General features: G+C 38.6%; 1 pseudogene; it reads left to right on the forward strand.

Annotated features, from left to right (window-relative positions):
- Positions 1 to 13,700: 13,700 nt before the first annotated feature.
- LOC137274796 (zinc finger MYM-type protein 3-like) lies at positions 13,701 to 16,301 on the forward strand (annotated as a pseudogene).
- Positions 16,302 to 16,712: the final 411 nt, after the last annotated feature.

Genomic DNA, 16,712 nt, shown 5'->3' on the forward strand with positions numbered 1-16,712 from the left:
AACAACAAAATTGGGGATTTGACACTTTTTTATGCACATGTAATGTGCTTGGTTGGTGAGGGTCTTCAGTGTAATTGAGCTTAAGGGGAACATGTGTTACAGGGAGGGTGTTGGAAAATAATGACACTGTTAAAAAAATCTGAATAAAGAGTCGCAAATTTGAAAGCTATGAGGAACTGTAATTTATTATTGGTGGAGGTGGTGTATGAAAACTATTTCAACTATTTAGGGCACATAAAGTATTGTTAAATGATGGGAGGTCACCAATACAAAAATAATGTAGTTTAAAGAGCAATCTTCTCCCCATCCCCTTTGACAAATAACCACCAGGAATCCTGACTAAATAGAATTTAGGCTTTTTGTCACACATGCTGTTTGACACAGAATAATTTATGTAATGAGGTTCTGTACAGAAATCTGTCTTCAATCAAAAGTTCTAGGTTCTATTTGCATGTGTCCACTATCAAAAGTAGATAAAATATTTCACAAAACTAGAAGATCAAATCTGTCTCCAGTATGATATGACATTTAGATTTACAGTTGTAACTTTTCATCAAGTCCAACAAAAAAGGTCGTCTACAGAGAGCTGTCTCTCGTAAATAACCTTTAGGCTAATTCAGGCTCCTGAACTGAAAACCAAAATTCCTTTCACAAAGGCCTGTCTAGGAGACTGTCGTGGTGCCAGTTGCTACAATCTTATATATCACTCCCATATGGAGCAGACAGGGGACAATATACTACTTTCCCACCAACCAAAGTTAAATTTAGAACACTTGTTAAATGTAAGGATGGTGATCTTGTTTCAGTGTCTGCAAAAGAAATTAGATCTCTGGTCCTTCCCACCACTCATGCATGGCTTGCCATGCCCATCCCCTGCTGGGTCAGCGAGGGTCACCAGGGGTGGGGGCAGGCTGTAACAACTTATTTTAAAAAACTGGCACATGTGACAAATATAAAATCACAACGGGGCAGAGGAAATATATTGTTTGTCAATGAATTTCCATTGTTCCTTTGGCTGCTATTGCCCACTATACAGTCACCACAGTCTTGCTGGAGATATATTCATATACCACAGCTATAGTATCGCAACTACATTCATGTAGACAACTTACAGTACTAGCTGGAGTATATTTGATGACAAGCATAGGATATTATGATCATTGTTATTAAACAGATACACCCACTTGAGGCTAGGTACAACATGATTTAATCAGTACAGTTTGGTAGCAGAGTCAATACACCTATGTCACCATTGTGAAACCTGTTCAGCTTGGAATTTGTTTTTCATGTATTTAAAACATGCTATGCCTTAAATAATATGAATGAGGATATATAATATGCATTAAGGCTAACATTAGCTATATTTAATCCTAACTGATGTGGATGAGTGAGACAGGTTGAACAAGACAAAGTATGTACAACATACACAGATTTATTCACTTGAACATTGTACATACAAGTAGCTAATTGTATACACAAAAATGGTGAACATACCATCAACTTCCCTGGGATGGAGCATGGTCCAAGGAAGGCAAGGAAAGTTTTTATCAAACAAGTCGACATAAGCATATAAAGTGCAATCTGCCGAGTAAGCAAATACTGGCCACCCTCTAGCAGACTGAGGGTGATATCATCCAAATGTTTACCTCTGGACCATGACTAATACAGTCTTTGCCTTACATGGTATGCAGTGAGCAAAACTGTTTCAAACTTTTGCAGGCCAATCAGACAAGCTATGCCTGAAAGATACTAACCTACAAAATAATTCACTAGCCAAAATTTGAACGGAGAAACTAAGCAAAAGATTACAAAAAATGATATCGTCAGCTTGATGCAAGTTTCATTATTAAGCTGCTAATATGATGAACATTTTTATCTGGCCATCATCTTGGATAATTTAAAAAAGACAGTTAGTGTGGCATATATTTACAAAATTACTCCAATAAAAATTTACTGGTCAGTCGGGCCAGTCACTGTGGAGATTTACTGTCCCGACTGGATTTTTGCTAGCCATGGGCTAGAGGACAGTGGCTGCTTTGCACACTGGTGGTATGCATACTATGTAATACAATGGTGTTCAGTGGCAATTATCCCCCTTCCGTTATGCCAAGCCACTCCCCCTGGTGACTCCAAACGGTTCAATGCTCTGCCACTAAGTGTACTATTTGGCCCTTGTTGGTGTCCAGACATGAAGACTCAAATATGTCTTCACCTTCATCAGTCTGAGATCAGGTAGTTCCCTCACACAAAAGAGACCAATCACTTGAGGACATAATTCAAATTTTAATGTACCAGAGCAGTAGTGTTTGAAGCTGCAGTAAAATACTACAATGGCCAAGGAAGGGATGGCTCGAAGGATTGGAGACAGCACATACTACAAGAATTGGTTATTATACACCTTGTCCCCAGATGTTAACTTCATTCCATTCTTGTGAGAAAATGGAGCCAGGGTCTTCGGCATGACGAGTGAATGCCTTACCCACTAGGCTACCCCACCACCCATGGAGCACAAGAGGCTTGGAGAACAGCACAACAAAAACTAAAAATGCTTGAAATTATGCCAAGAGAAGCAGTCAGCTATTTTGCTAGGTAATGGAAAAACATTTTAATAGTTAAAAGTTCAGCTACCAAGGAAATATAAGGAAGATAATTCATTCATGCTATGCTGAAAGTAGCTTATGCAGATCCTTTGGAGCTCAGGGAGTCCTTGGATGGGTGACTGTGTTTGGCAGCTAGACTCCTTAGAGTTTCTAGGACATCAGTCCTGTCCCCACAACAAAGCACATGTGATACATATATGGTCTCATCTTAGGCATCTTTGCCTCTGTTCACTCAGCAGAAAATGGATGAAGTATGTCACTATAACCTTCTCATGCTTAACAGACTGCTTGTGTTATCCAGGTAATAACAATCACATTCTGACTACAGAGTCCAGTGAGCAACTAGTTAGATGAATATTATTTGTTTTACAAACAAATTATTATTATTGTTTTATGCTTTCCAGTTGTCAGGATGACACTTTCTAGATTTTTGTGACATAACACCACAATCTGTCAAACAGCCATATGGACCTTACCTGCATTTATGTAAGACAATATGTTGCATGAGGAAACTCACATGATTGTGAGGCTATTGAAGCAGTTGAGGAGTCTACTTGACTCCACTCCAAGGTGTTGACATGTTTATGCAGTATCCACCCCTAGTTGCCGAAACTTCTGAAACAAAGGTATTGTACCAGTCAAATCTCACTCTTGTTTCTGTTAAACCTGAAACTTCATAAGCACTAGATTCACGTCTGGATGAAGTTCATTTGTCTATGGGATGCTACGTAACAAGAGTGAGATCATGTCATTTGGGAAGCAACTATACTGAACAGCAAGAGAAATGTAACACTGGCTATTTGTAAAGTTTTTAAACAGAAGACATAAACATGAACAGCTACTTGGTGCGTAGAAAGAACATGATGGTCAACATTTGTTTGGCACATGTGTAAGGATTGTCTGAGAAATCAACCTTGCAGAAAACATTAACGTGTGCACACTTACTCCATGTTCGTCACATCCACAACAATCTGATTTGGGGGGCTTTGTTGAGTATGGACTTCCTGAGGAACTGTCGTCAAGTGATAATTTTGTTTGGAAACCTCATATGACAACTAATAGTCCACTGTCAGAAAAGTACTGCATTGAAAAGCTTCTATGTGAAGCATCTGTGCTCATTTCTATCAAGTTAAGCCATGTCTTGCAATCTAGAACTGCAGGATGAAGATGAATCAAAGATACCTTTGTCAAACAATACAAAGTGAAATATTGTTTGGTAGCTTTGCTTTGGAGCATTCCTGGCAGTTCAGTAATGAGTCATTGTCTAGCTGTCACTTGACCAGCAGCATCTTGGTTCCCTATGGAAAGGCCCAGTATAACTCATTTCCACCAGAGTGAGTTTAGTTTTACAATGCTCTCAGCCATATTCCAGCTATATGGCGGCAGTCTGTAAATAATCAAATCTGGACAAGACAATACAGCTTGAACATTCATCTGCACTACTGGGATATGATGACATGTGCATACCAAGTCAGCATGCTTGACCACCCGATCCTGTTAGTCGGCTCTTACGACAAGCATGGGTTACTGAAGATCAATTCTAACCTGGATCTTCATGGGTCATTGTCACCAAACATTATAGACCAATAATTATCGAGTCAAATCATGTGTCCTGTATACATAAAGAAAGCTAGTCATGTGTCTAATCCACTGAGAAGCTAGGCAGTGGAGAGTTCTCTGCAAGTCCATGGTTTTCTGCATTCTTGTCAGGGGAAAAGCAGTTGCAAGCTCCCATTGAACACTTTGCTCCAAAAGTATATGATCCAACTGTGTTCAGTGCACTTGCCAAATCTGGACCTTACGCATACAGAAGACTCAGTGATTTCTACTATCTAACGTTAAACATATATCTAGACATGGAATTCTTCCATTCAGAAGCATTGCTGGACAACAAGTGTGCATGAATATCAGGACCTACATTGAACTCATTCCCATCTGCATCTGGAAACTCAAGCCTCAAATAAACAGACTTATGTAGCTAATGATCACTTACTGACAGACTGATAGTTGTCCACAGGGAAGGAGGTCTAATATTCCCATGACACTGCATAGTTGTCATGCAAGATCATGGCAGATCCACCTTACTCATTCTCCAACCCACTGCAGAGATGTCAACCCTGATTTAGACCATTTAGCATTTTGGCCTGAAACTGATGCAAATATTAGCATCTCAGTGATGGTTGTTTTCAGTCCTTCTGTATACTCTTGATCTATTTACACTATGTGGACATGTCTCTGGAGGATGTCACCACTCTTCACTAATGACAGTTCCTCCTGAAGTCCACCTGAGGTTGTAGGCATGTTTGCTGCTGATATCCTGGAATGTGAGACCTTGTCTTGAGACTGCAACTTAATTTACAGGTTCTTGCATAGTTGAAAATTATTGCAAGGAGCCTTGAGACCACTGATCAAAATAATGGCCTGCCGGACTGCCCTTGGCTGGTAAATTTTGAGTCGGGCTGCCTGGAAATTCTCTCCACTAGCCCGATTGTCTGGCTGAAATTTTTAAGGTTGACCTACTTTCAGTTCGCTCTTAGGACGATCATGCCATTTTAATTGTCATGTCATATTTTGATTTAAGAAAGATGAATGAAAGGTACGAGTATATTCCATAATTATACATGGACAACTCTTCAGCCAGGGAAGATAGCAATAGCACACTAAAACTGGCTGGCTTAGTAAGCTACACTATGATTGGATATCTGTAGTCACATGGTTCAATAACAACCAATCAAAGAGAGTGTTACTTACTCGTTTGTACTTGTTACAAAATGGCGGCGTTTTCGTAAGTTATTGCAAAAAAGTAAGTTAAAAAGGTGGACAGGCAACTTTTATGGGTCACAAGCCCAGCTGTCAGGTTGAGTTGAACAATTATTTCAATCACTGCTTGAGACATGTTTGTATATATTGACCTACAACACCTTTATGGTCCATCTTCAACAATCACAACAGATCTTGTCCAACACTTCAAAACTTTTATCAAGCTTTTTCTTGTAGTAACAATTTTTGTATTACAACTGGCCCAAAATCTTGAACAAACCCCTTTCAAGAATAGTAAGAGGAACTAATTAAATCTAATCACCAAGGAGGCTCTGAACTTCAGTTGAAATAATGAGTTACTACTCATAACTGACAGTTCAAATTAATTCATGAACATTACCTTCCAGAACAATGCCATTTCAGTAGGAATCATCCTCAGTATCTCCAGGGTATATATTCCAATGGATCTCCTCTATACCCTGGATGCATCTACAGCCTGATAAATTTATTACCTCCCTTGGTTGGTGTTCTATCCAATCATGTGTCTACACTGGGAAGTGAAATGAACCAATCACAACTCAGTCGTAACAGCAGCTTAACTGATTGGCTATTGTGAGAGTCAGCCAGCAAATCGTCAAACCATAAATGCATTCAGGGTATAGTGGAGACTAATTGGAACATATATCCTGGTGCTATCTAGGATGAGCAAGAATAGCTGAGCTATTAAATATAACATGAGACGTCATCTTGACACCCCCTGACAACAACTCAAGAATGACCTTGGACAGATTGAACTTCAGATATCATTAATCTATAGTATTATTTTAGGGGAGACTTCTTTCACAATCAATGTACAACAGCATAGAGCCAGTATCGGACCAATGATTGTTTTCCGTCAGTGGCTTGTTATAGACAAAACCATACTGGGCCATATATGAGCGGTTACCGTAAATAGTATACTATAATACTGTACTGGCCAAGTACTGGCCAAGTACTGGCCCAGTATAGACAGTGCGCTTTCTGTCTGGTGAATTGTGGGGATTATCTCAGGACCATGATACCTGTTCAAGAGAGATGGCCAAAGAGGTAGAATGTGACATTTTCCATATTTCGGAATGTAAATTGACTTAATGAGGCACTAAAAGTGTGTATTATTAAGAAGCACTTATAAAGACTACATTTATCAGGTTAAGTGTTGAGCTAAATATTAAACAATAGCATGCAGCATAAATTTTGCTGGGAAATGGGCATTTGAAACATTAACTATGCGTCATGTTGTTAGGTCATTCCTGAACATAAATTCAATAATTTATCTTGTTGTTTGATAATCATGGCTAACTGGACAAAATGTCAAAAGATTGAATTCTAAATGAAACCTTGAAAATTCTTTTTAAAGAGTCTGTGTCAGGTGAATTGAATTTTGAAACTTGTGTTGAACAAGTTCATCCAGAAGGACAATGAAAGAATAGCACATCATGTCTTCATCTAGTTTTATGAAACAAACACATATGGATAAACTTTTTGGGTTTTTTCTCTTTTTCCAAGTGTCGTTTGGTATCAGCTTGTTTTAAATAGCAGAAACTTAACCAGGCCAGAGACGGCCAAACTGTAAAGGGTGAATTTGGAACCGCTGTGTATTGGACCATACTTTCTTTGCCTGCACTGAGCCATTTCAAAGCCAGTGTGCAATATAGAATAGAATTCCATAAATGGGACAGATGTTTTTACTTTGCTGTTGTTAAACCAAACCCATACCCTCACTCTCTCACTCATTCAATCTTGCACAGTCATGGTGATGTATTGCTATTTTATTTATGAAAATGTGTTGAAAACATCAAATACTTTTCACTTTTACATCTGTTGCTGGTATTTAACATATACACGCATTAAATTAGGTACAGTTGCCAAGTTGTGTTCTTTGTCCATGGCCAAAGTGGGTGTTTTTGTGCAATAAAATTAATTATTCTTGAGTATCTTGATACTCCAGTTTAACCCCCTGGATGCCGAGTTTTTTTTCAGGCGCACATTTTCGTAAGGTTTGAAAAGTGAACGTTGTGCAAGAATTGTGTTCGCATGGTCCTGGATCTGCGTACAGCCATAAAATTGCACAGAAATGTAGAATATTTAATTTCCTATCCGTTGGTATAAATATAAGTGCAGCTAACTCAGGGGTTTGAGAAATAGACACTGCTAAAAGTTGCCCAAAACTTTTGTGTGTGTTGAAAAACAGTAAATTTCTCCGTTTCTTATCGTGCACCAATAATTGCACTCTGCTATGACTTTTTTAATTTGGCATCTTTACGGAAAGTGTGAGCGAAGAAAATACAGCTTGATATCTGAACGACATAAGTGTATATGAAATGGGTGTATGTGCTAATGCATAACGTCACACTCACAAAATCAAAAATGACGTACAATAAATGTCAAAAATCGATTTTCTTCTATGACGTCAAACTTCGACAGAGAGGTCATGCACGTATAAAGATAAGGGGGCATAACTCGGCTATGGTTTACATTAGGTCAATGTAACTCTGATCACATGGAGAGAATTTGCTGTGGATACAGACAGTATATTTTCGTTATGTTTTGTTCACAGTGAACCAAACTATTCCAATACAAAGTTCCCCAATGTGAGAGGATACCTTTAGGTAGTTTCACAATTTGTAAGAAAAGATGCCAGTGTACTACATCAAAAAGCAGGTAATAGCGATTTGGATGTCCCTATCCGATACATAAATTAGTTCCTAGATTCCCATATTCTCCTGTTTGTGTAGATGTATTTTGATTAATTTTGCATCATTATTAACGGAGTAACAGCCACATTTTCAAATGTAATGAAATTACTGAAAATAATGCAACATTTTAGTTGACATCACGGCATGTTTTGTGCATTTTGTGCCGTCGGAAAAAAGACGACTCTGGTTGCTGATTAGTATATATGTAACCTTATTTCCACTCAATGTGTAAAAGATCTCGGCTTGTGTGTCAGAATTCAACACTTTTTAGCCAAAATATAAAATGAGTGGTTTTACCACTGAAATAGTGTTCTGAATATATCAACAATTACTACGTATCTTATTGTGAGCAACACACGCACCTGTCTGGAATTAATGTAGCGTAAATGAAAATTTCACAACACCTGACTATTCATTGAAAATTCATTTAGGAAATAGACTTTTCTTCTTATGATTATGAAATTATTTCACTTCATATGTATGCAATGAAAGGTACAAAGAGATCGCTTTTTCAGTACAGAAGTATTAGAATATGGACGTAAGGCTTGTCCAAAGTAAGACACGACCTGGTTTATAACTTTTTAACAATTTTCATATAAATATTGTTTGAGTTAGATATTCTGTGATCAGATATATTTTAATCCAGTTTGAATTGACTTTATTATCGAAAAAAATGATAATGAATCATGAATCATGACAACTCGCAACTGGTCAATTAATATTCATAATTGTTTTGTCTATAAAAACGACACAAACCAATACAATGAACAAGACAATTGCTTTAAATAATAGTATGTGTGCCCCTACATTTCATAAAATGTACTACTCATTTTCATTAATATTATCACTTTTACTTATAAGTTGGAATTAAATCGCTGTTTATTAACCTGTTCATATGAAACTGCAATATGTGTCCCAATGTATTGAATATTGAACATCATGGGAACTAAAGCACATGTTGCAGTAATGGCTACGTGTGATCTTCCAACACTTGTGTAGAGGCTTAAAATGTGGTATAGTACACTTACTGAGTCAATTTCCCTTGTCAATATTATTCAAACAATCAAAAGCCTTCAAAGAATAAAAACGCATACCTTATATCCACACGTGATATGGTGTTGAACATGGATATATGTAGATACTGAAATCAATTTCATGAAAAAATATCTGAACGATGCGCAAAATATACATCACAATACTAAAAGTGCAATCGGAATGGTATGGGCGTTGTGTTTACTCTTGTTCAACCGACCTTCACCTCAAAACAATTGCCTAATATGTGCAACAATGTTGATGTGTGACATCACTACCGATGACCGATTTCTTTCAAAATGACGGCTTCGCTGAGAAGGTTACACAGGATTTGCGAGGACTTTTTGCTTGATTCAGGGATCTTTTGTATATAAATTTGAGATGTAAGTAATCAGAATTATTCTGACTATCCGTGTATTGTTATATGTCCTCATCGTTTACATTGTAAATGACGGAAGAAATCAGAAATGCCGATAAGTACCGTTGTCGTTCTGCGTGATTTTGCATCAGTCATGGCGTCACGCTGCACTAAAACTTTGAGTTTCTTATGAATTACAAAATGTTTTCATTGTATCTATTTTCAATTCGCTTTTTCTTGCTACGATACTCTTCCCCTGAATATACTAAGCATACTGAGCCATTGTAAGCAATGATTAGACAGCTGGATGTTGGAAAATTTCCGAAAATGCTACGCAGTGTAAAATTGGATTTTTTCTTTGTTTACATTTCAGTCAAGTGCTGTCTTTCGAGCACAGCGTTCGTTTTCATACAAAGTATATTTCGTTTTGTTTTGTCTAGACAGTTGGTATTGGTGACAAAGACCATTTGTAATTTGATTCTAAGATGCTTGGGGAATTCAATGATGCATTTGTCGCAGCTAACTATGAAGTATACATGATGTAAAAGGCGTCTCAATACCGGCCTTCTCGAAACGTGATTTTGTAAACACTATCCAATATGGCGGAAAGCGCACTTCAGCGTTCATGCAAGTGTATTTTCGAAAACATCCCAACCGTTTCTGGGAACATCGGTGACGTTTCAGAATTACCATTACTGGTTACATGAAAACTTGATGTCAGTGATCATTAATATGCTATTTTTGAAGTTCATTACCCCCAGTAATTATCCGATTTTCACATTTCAAAACATACTGCAAATAACGCTGTGAATCTCGATTTTGTACAGTTTGAAAAATGGCGACATGTACGATGAAGCCATTTTGAAAGGCGATTTTAAGCACTTTAGCTTGGTCTGAGATAATAGTGGATGGTATCAAGAAACAGGGAATTTTCCACAGAATTCAAAACTGTGAAGTGTTTATATATGCGTGGTATATTTAGAATTTTAATGGACCTCCAAGTGAGGTATGTAGAGGTAGGACATATATATGTCCCTGTGGCATCCAGGGGGTTTTTAAGTACAAAACACATCGTCCTCATCATACTGATGGATGTTTCTGGAATGTGTAACATAAATTAAATTCATTATGCGATCTGATACCCGTTGTATAAATTCTACGATTGCTTAATGACTAGTCTTAGGCGTTTAGTAAACAATACAGATCTGCTTCTTTATTTCGAGAGTGGTAAATGCTTGACAACGGTACAAGAATCTGAATCAAAAAGTAGCATTCTCGCAAAAAAGAAGTTGTGATCCGTAAAGATTGTCAGTTTAGTATTTGCCAGCTTCTAAAATTACACTGACGGAAGAGCTGAGATCGATTTGTACACGGTATGTTTTAATGTGTTATGAGAAGACTTTTAGAGCCCATACAACGTCTTGCAACTTATTGACTAGAAGAGTGAGGGAATGATTTGGATTAACCGCCCAAATCCAAAGGTGGACTAGGCGTCAATTTCTTTTTTCATAGGTGTATTCGCTAATTATACTCCTAGGCCAAATGTAGAGATATCATGAAAATCAGGTAATATGATACACCTAGCCTTATCACCCATACTTCATATCTTGACCATGTTGAACAGCAGTGCTTGTCACCACACATTAGACAATGCGATCAATTCTCAAGCAGTTTGTTTATGAACATGTGGACACTGTTTCAACAGTGGACTGAACCCAGTTAGTTTTTAGTAAGCTGATACCTCCTGTTGCTAGTTCCTCATCAACAAGAATTTTTGGCGGGTGGGAGGTGTCATACTAATTACTGAATAACACGTTTACTGCTGCTGAGAGATCCTAAAAGATAGGCACTTTTCTAACATTTGGCCTAGGACTAATTAGAAACACTTTCGCTTTTCGCCTGTGCACATACTTAATTGTCACCTTTAGTTAAGATATCAAAGGCATGCAGAAAGTTCAAGCTTTCCTGGACTACGTACGGCACTGTCGTCTGCTGTCGTCTGTTTCGAATCGTCTATATACACGACGTCGTGTATATTGTGGTACAATATACACGACTGGATAATTTCCTTCCCCGCTTTGCAAGACGCGCTGTGATTGGTAGATCGCTTGTACACCGGTTACAAGCCCTTGTGCCGTCGGAGGACAAGCGCTACATTGAACTGGGCCCTGTCTCGTATTCTATTATTGCAATATTATATTTTTGGTTCTCGAATGTCTTTTTAAATAAATTATCAGTTATATATTATTCCCAATCAAGATATTCCGTCATATTGTCCAATAGTAGGGGCTACGGAACTGATCTCCACAATGTAATCAGGCAGAGAGAGAGAGAGAGGGAGGGAGAGAGAGAGAGAGACGAATATTACACGAATACATTTCTCAGTTGGAAAGTAGAACATGCCTCCACCTTAACAGCACTCACTATTAAATTTTCAAAGTGCTACTGTTTATACTTGTACTTTAATGCACTTTCACCAAACCGTAAGCAGACATTACCGCCAATATTCATTCAAATCCATGATATGTTTACCTTTGAAAATCTCCTCACAAGATGAAGGGGTCTTGTATCAGGCTTACATATACATCCAGTGCTGAAAGTGTCAAGAATGTACACGATCAGTTATAATGATAATGGCCATAAGTAGTACATGCTAGAGATGCAAATATTTTGTTTTGTAAATTCTGTGGAAACGCTGTGCTTAATATGTCACGAATGGTCATGATGAACATAGTACCATATTTATTATTTACTATTTATTACTTACTTTCTTCTTATATCTCTGCTGAACTTGTAATAAATATACTGAATAAACATAACCATTTGTCTAATTGATTCCTCTGGACTGATCGATTGGTATCAGCTTGGGCATTAGTTATGCATTGAACCAGACATGTTGATGTTTTAAGGCTATATAAAAGAGTGAAATATTATTTGTGAGCGTAACAATTTTTATTGTCATTTTAAAAATAATAAGTTTGACTTTGCCTCGTCCCGTTCATACATTTGTCCACTATAAGAATCAGTGTCTGTAAGAACGAGTTGTACTGAATCTACAACTCATTAACATGTGCTAAACTTTCCAAGCGGTATTACTGAGAGAGAAAAAATAAAAACGTTTCCCTCTCTCGTCACCTTTTTTTCTATCAAAAATTAAAAAACAAGGTCCAACCGCCCTCGTCACGTTTGAAAAACATGTGCCCGAGAAACGTTTAATTATTTTTCTGCAGCCTAAACTGGTGTTATACAAAGGTATCCGCTGCAGTAGGTATCTTGTGCGACACTAGAGTATTGATTATAGAAGGTAAGTAGTACGTATAAGCTATCCATAATCTGTCATACAGACCCAAAAATACATAAATATGTCCAAGAAAACCCATGCAAGTGTAGAATATGTGGCAAGTCTATATTTTCACAGTTTCATAATATGTATTGTGTCTGGGGGTTTGGGGCGGGCGCATTGCATTGTTTCTTTAAACATATTTTATTCATGAAAATATACAAGTCATGAATGGACGAACGTCGCTCCCATGTTAAAATATAGAGATACAAGCAAGTTTAGAATGAGCTGACACAATATTAATAATGATACAATTGCTATATATCAGCATATATCAGCTGGGACGCATACAGTGCTTTGTCCAATTTTACTGCGCATTCCTGAACCCGTAACTAAGTGTTTGCACGTATTTCACTGTCCATCATCTGGTCATCTGCCAACGGATTCTTGTATTCTTTTAAGCGTACAGGGTCGTGTACTGTACACTAGGATTTGTGACAACACTTAAAGCGTCAGTATAGTTGGGCCCGATACCGACACCTCAAACTTGCTAGATCACGAGCCTGGTGCCTCAACCAGTTCGCCCACCATGCACGCACACGCTGTTACCATAAATGTGTTCATGCTGAATCCCTTTAAATAGAAGAATGAATTTAGTTATAATTACATGTATTAATTGCATGTGGAGAAACAGTGATGTATGGCATTATGTATAGGAGAATGTCCGAAACCTCGCTATTATTTTCGCACGTGAAGCTTGTTCGAGGCCGTTAGGCCGAGACAAGTTTCACGTGCGAAAATAATAGCGAGGTTCACGAGCCAAACTAATGGAGGACTGTTCTAGCTGTACATGGCCATGACCAAAAGTGTCGTTAAAACACGCAAATAAACGTGCTCAACTATGGGAGGGCGGTGGTTATATATTCACGTACATCATGACACGTACATCAGTGAACATCGTGGGACTCGGTAGGCCTATGCAGTGTGAGTGATTCCGACATCGACGTGTTTGTTACACAACACCGTTTCACAGACACTTTTGAGGTTGACGTTAATTCAGATTTTGAGATGTTATTAAATACTGATTGTGATTATAATGCACTTCCAAACTTTGATGTGGGAAAATGTGAACTGGTTGATCTTGAAGCTTTTTCTTCTGGTTCTGATACTGATTTGTACAAAGCAAGCCAAGAAATTGAATCCAACCTTTTTAATATGTTGCCCTGTGACCCTCCCCCGCAAGTGACGTGAAAAGAACCCCCGACACCTGAAACTCCAGAACATAGCGTAGATTTTAATTCAGCAAGGTTTGGCCAGCCAGCATCAGATTTTGACATTAAGAAATTGTGCGACTCAGCATATTCATCGAATACTGAAAGCAAGAGTAAGTGGGCACTTCGTTTGTATCAAGTGTGGGTGAGAGAACGGCGTAAGAGGGGTAGGAGAGAGGATATGGATTTAAACCCTGGCATTATGCCACTGGCTCAGAAGGAATGTGAACTAAATAAAACTTGATGTTTTTCATAGCTGAGGTCAGAAATCAGAAGGGCGAGGAATATCGTGGAAATACGCTTTACGAAATTGTCTCTTCTCTGCAGTATTACATCAGAAGAAATGGACGCATTTAAACCTTTTCGAGTCTTACTTCTTTCAGGGATTAAGGTCTTTGTTAGATGCAAGAATGAAGTCGCTGGCTAGACACGGAATTGGAATAGAGAAAAGACAGGCTGAAGTGATCAGTGTAGATAAGGAGGACGTGTTGTGGGAGAAGGAGATCTTAGGGGAGCACAGTCCGCAACAGCTATTAGATACAGTGATGTACCTCATTGGCCTCAATTGTGCTCCTAGAGAAGGCGATGAGCATAGGTATCTCAGAACGGGTCCAAACTCACAGTTCGAAATAACAGTAGGTGTAGATGGGTCAAAACGTCTCAGATACATGGAGGATGTATCGAAAACCAAAAGAGGTGGCTTAAAACATCGAAAGTGTCAAAGAAAATGTGTCTACGTCTCCCAGAATTTAGTGCGTCCAGACAGATGCTTTGTCCAGCTTTATGAAAAATACGTGTCACTCAGGTGAGTTATCAATGGATTTGGCAGGAAAATATGCTTCCTGATATATCTTCATAGTTTGTATAGACGTCGGAGTCTTATGAGCTACGCGCAGAATTAGTTTCATCTGCTCTACCTTTTACAAACCAAATGGGTTTAGTCATTGCCGTATACAGCGCATGCTTCTCGTAAAACTCTTTCTGCTCCAGTCCATCTTATCCTTGTTTGCTAGTAAGAAGCGACTAACGGGTCGAGTGTTCAGGTTCGCTGACTTGTTTGACACACATAATCGTATATTAATTCCAATTGCTCATGTTACTGATCACTTGTTTGTCCAGACTCGATTATTCACAGACCGCCGCCATGACGCTACAATATTGTTGAGTGCGACGTAAAAGTAGACTCACTCACTAACGCATAATTAACATGAGATGCTTAAATCTATGCAAGGGACAGTATCATTAATCACTTTAACTATACTATGTTTCACTCTTTGGAGACCCGTGAAGGTCCCGGGGTAGAATAAGCCTTCAGAAACCCATGCTTGCGATAAAGGGCGACTCAGCTTGTCGTAAGAGACTAACGGGATCGGATGGTCCGGCTCGCTGACTTGGTTGGCACATGTCATCGGTTCCCAATTGCGCAGATCGATACTCATGTTGTTGATCACTGGATTGTCTGGTCCAGACTCGATTATTTACAGACCGCCGCCATATAGCTGGAATATTGCTGAGTGCGGCGTAAAACTAAACTCCCTCCCTTCACACTTTGGAAACGTGTGTTTATGGTAATTACATTTGAAAATTGATCCTATTTTAAGACCTAAAGACGGAAAGTGCACCGCATTTTACTTGAGGCCTCTGAAATTTATTCGAAGAGATGCGTGGTATGCAGATATTCCGGTTGGGTTGCACCCTTTGAGAGGCACTGTCGGACGACTGTGTAAAATGGCAGGATTTGGTGGATTTTATTCAAATCATTCACTGAGGGCGACTACAGTAACAGTCTCTATGATTCTGGCCTAGACGAGCAGCTGATAGCTGAGAGGACAGGACACAAGTCTCTGGCAATCTGAAACTACAAGGCATGGCTAGCTGATACATTTGAATGTTGTTTGTATTGTTTGCTTTTCCGAAATATAAAGAATGAAAATCGTTCAGTGTGCACATAAGAAAAATCTCAAGGGAACTATTTCCATAACCTATAATTCGTTCCTTTATTGTAGAGGACCTCAGCAGAGATGGAAGCCCGCGTAGATGGTGTCATTCAGAGGAAGTCCAGTAAAAGTACATGCGCGGCTCTATCGACAGTCAGCAAGCCTACTGAGACAGACACGGCACCGTCACCAACAGCTGCACCAGTTTTGACCACCACCAACAAGAGTGATGACGGCACTGCTTCGGAAAAGGAACGTGATTTGAAACTTGTTCTGAGGGACGGTGTTGTCTTGTCGCTGACATTCTGAGTTGAGAATAAACGTTATACCGGCCATGACATAATCTATTGTTATTTATTAAAACAGTTGAGAACATAAAACGCATTTCCTGGTGTAAGGTCGTCCGGGAATTTGTCACAACATAATTTTGTGCAAATCCTGCTGTATTATGGGAGGGTCATGGCTCTTCTTGAACTATGGGAGGGTAATCATTCTAGGAAAACTATGGGACGATTTGATATTTATACTCCAACTATTGGAGAGTCAGCAAAATGATTACATCTATTCAAATGTCAAGAACGTTCACGTAACTTTGTTTTAAGTATGACAATTAGAGAAGCATGAACTGTCCTTGTTATGTCTGTCAACGCTATCGGCATTCAAATCATGTTGCAATTTAACGGAGAATGGATAACTTGACATAGTCTTGGTGTATTAAAAGAAACAGTTTTCTGCTCAA

Source organism: Haliotis asinina, chromosome 2 (assembly GCF_037392515.1).
Source record: "Haliotis asinina isolate JCU_RB_2024 chromosome 2, JCU_Hal_asi_v2, whole genome shotgun sequence".
NCBI classification, from domain to species: domain Eukaryota; kingdom Metazoa; phylum Mollusca; class Gastropoda; order Lepetellida; family Haliotidae; genus Haliotis; species Haliotis asinina.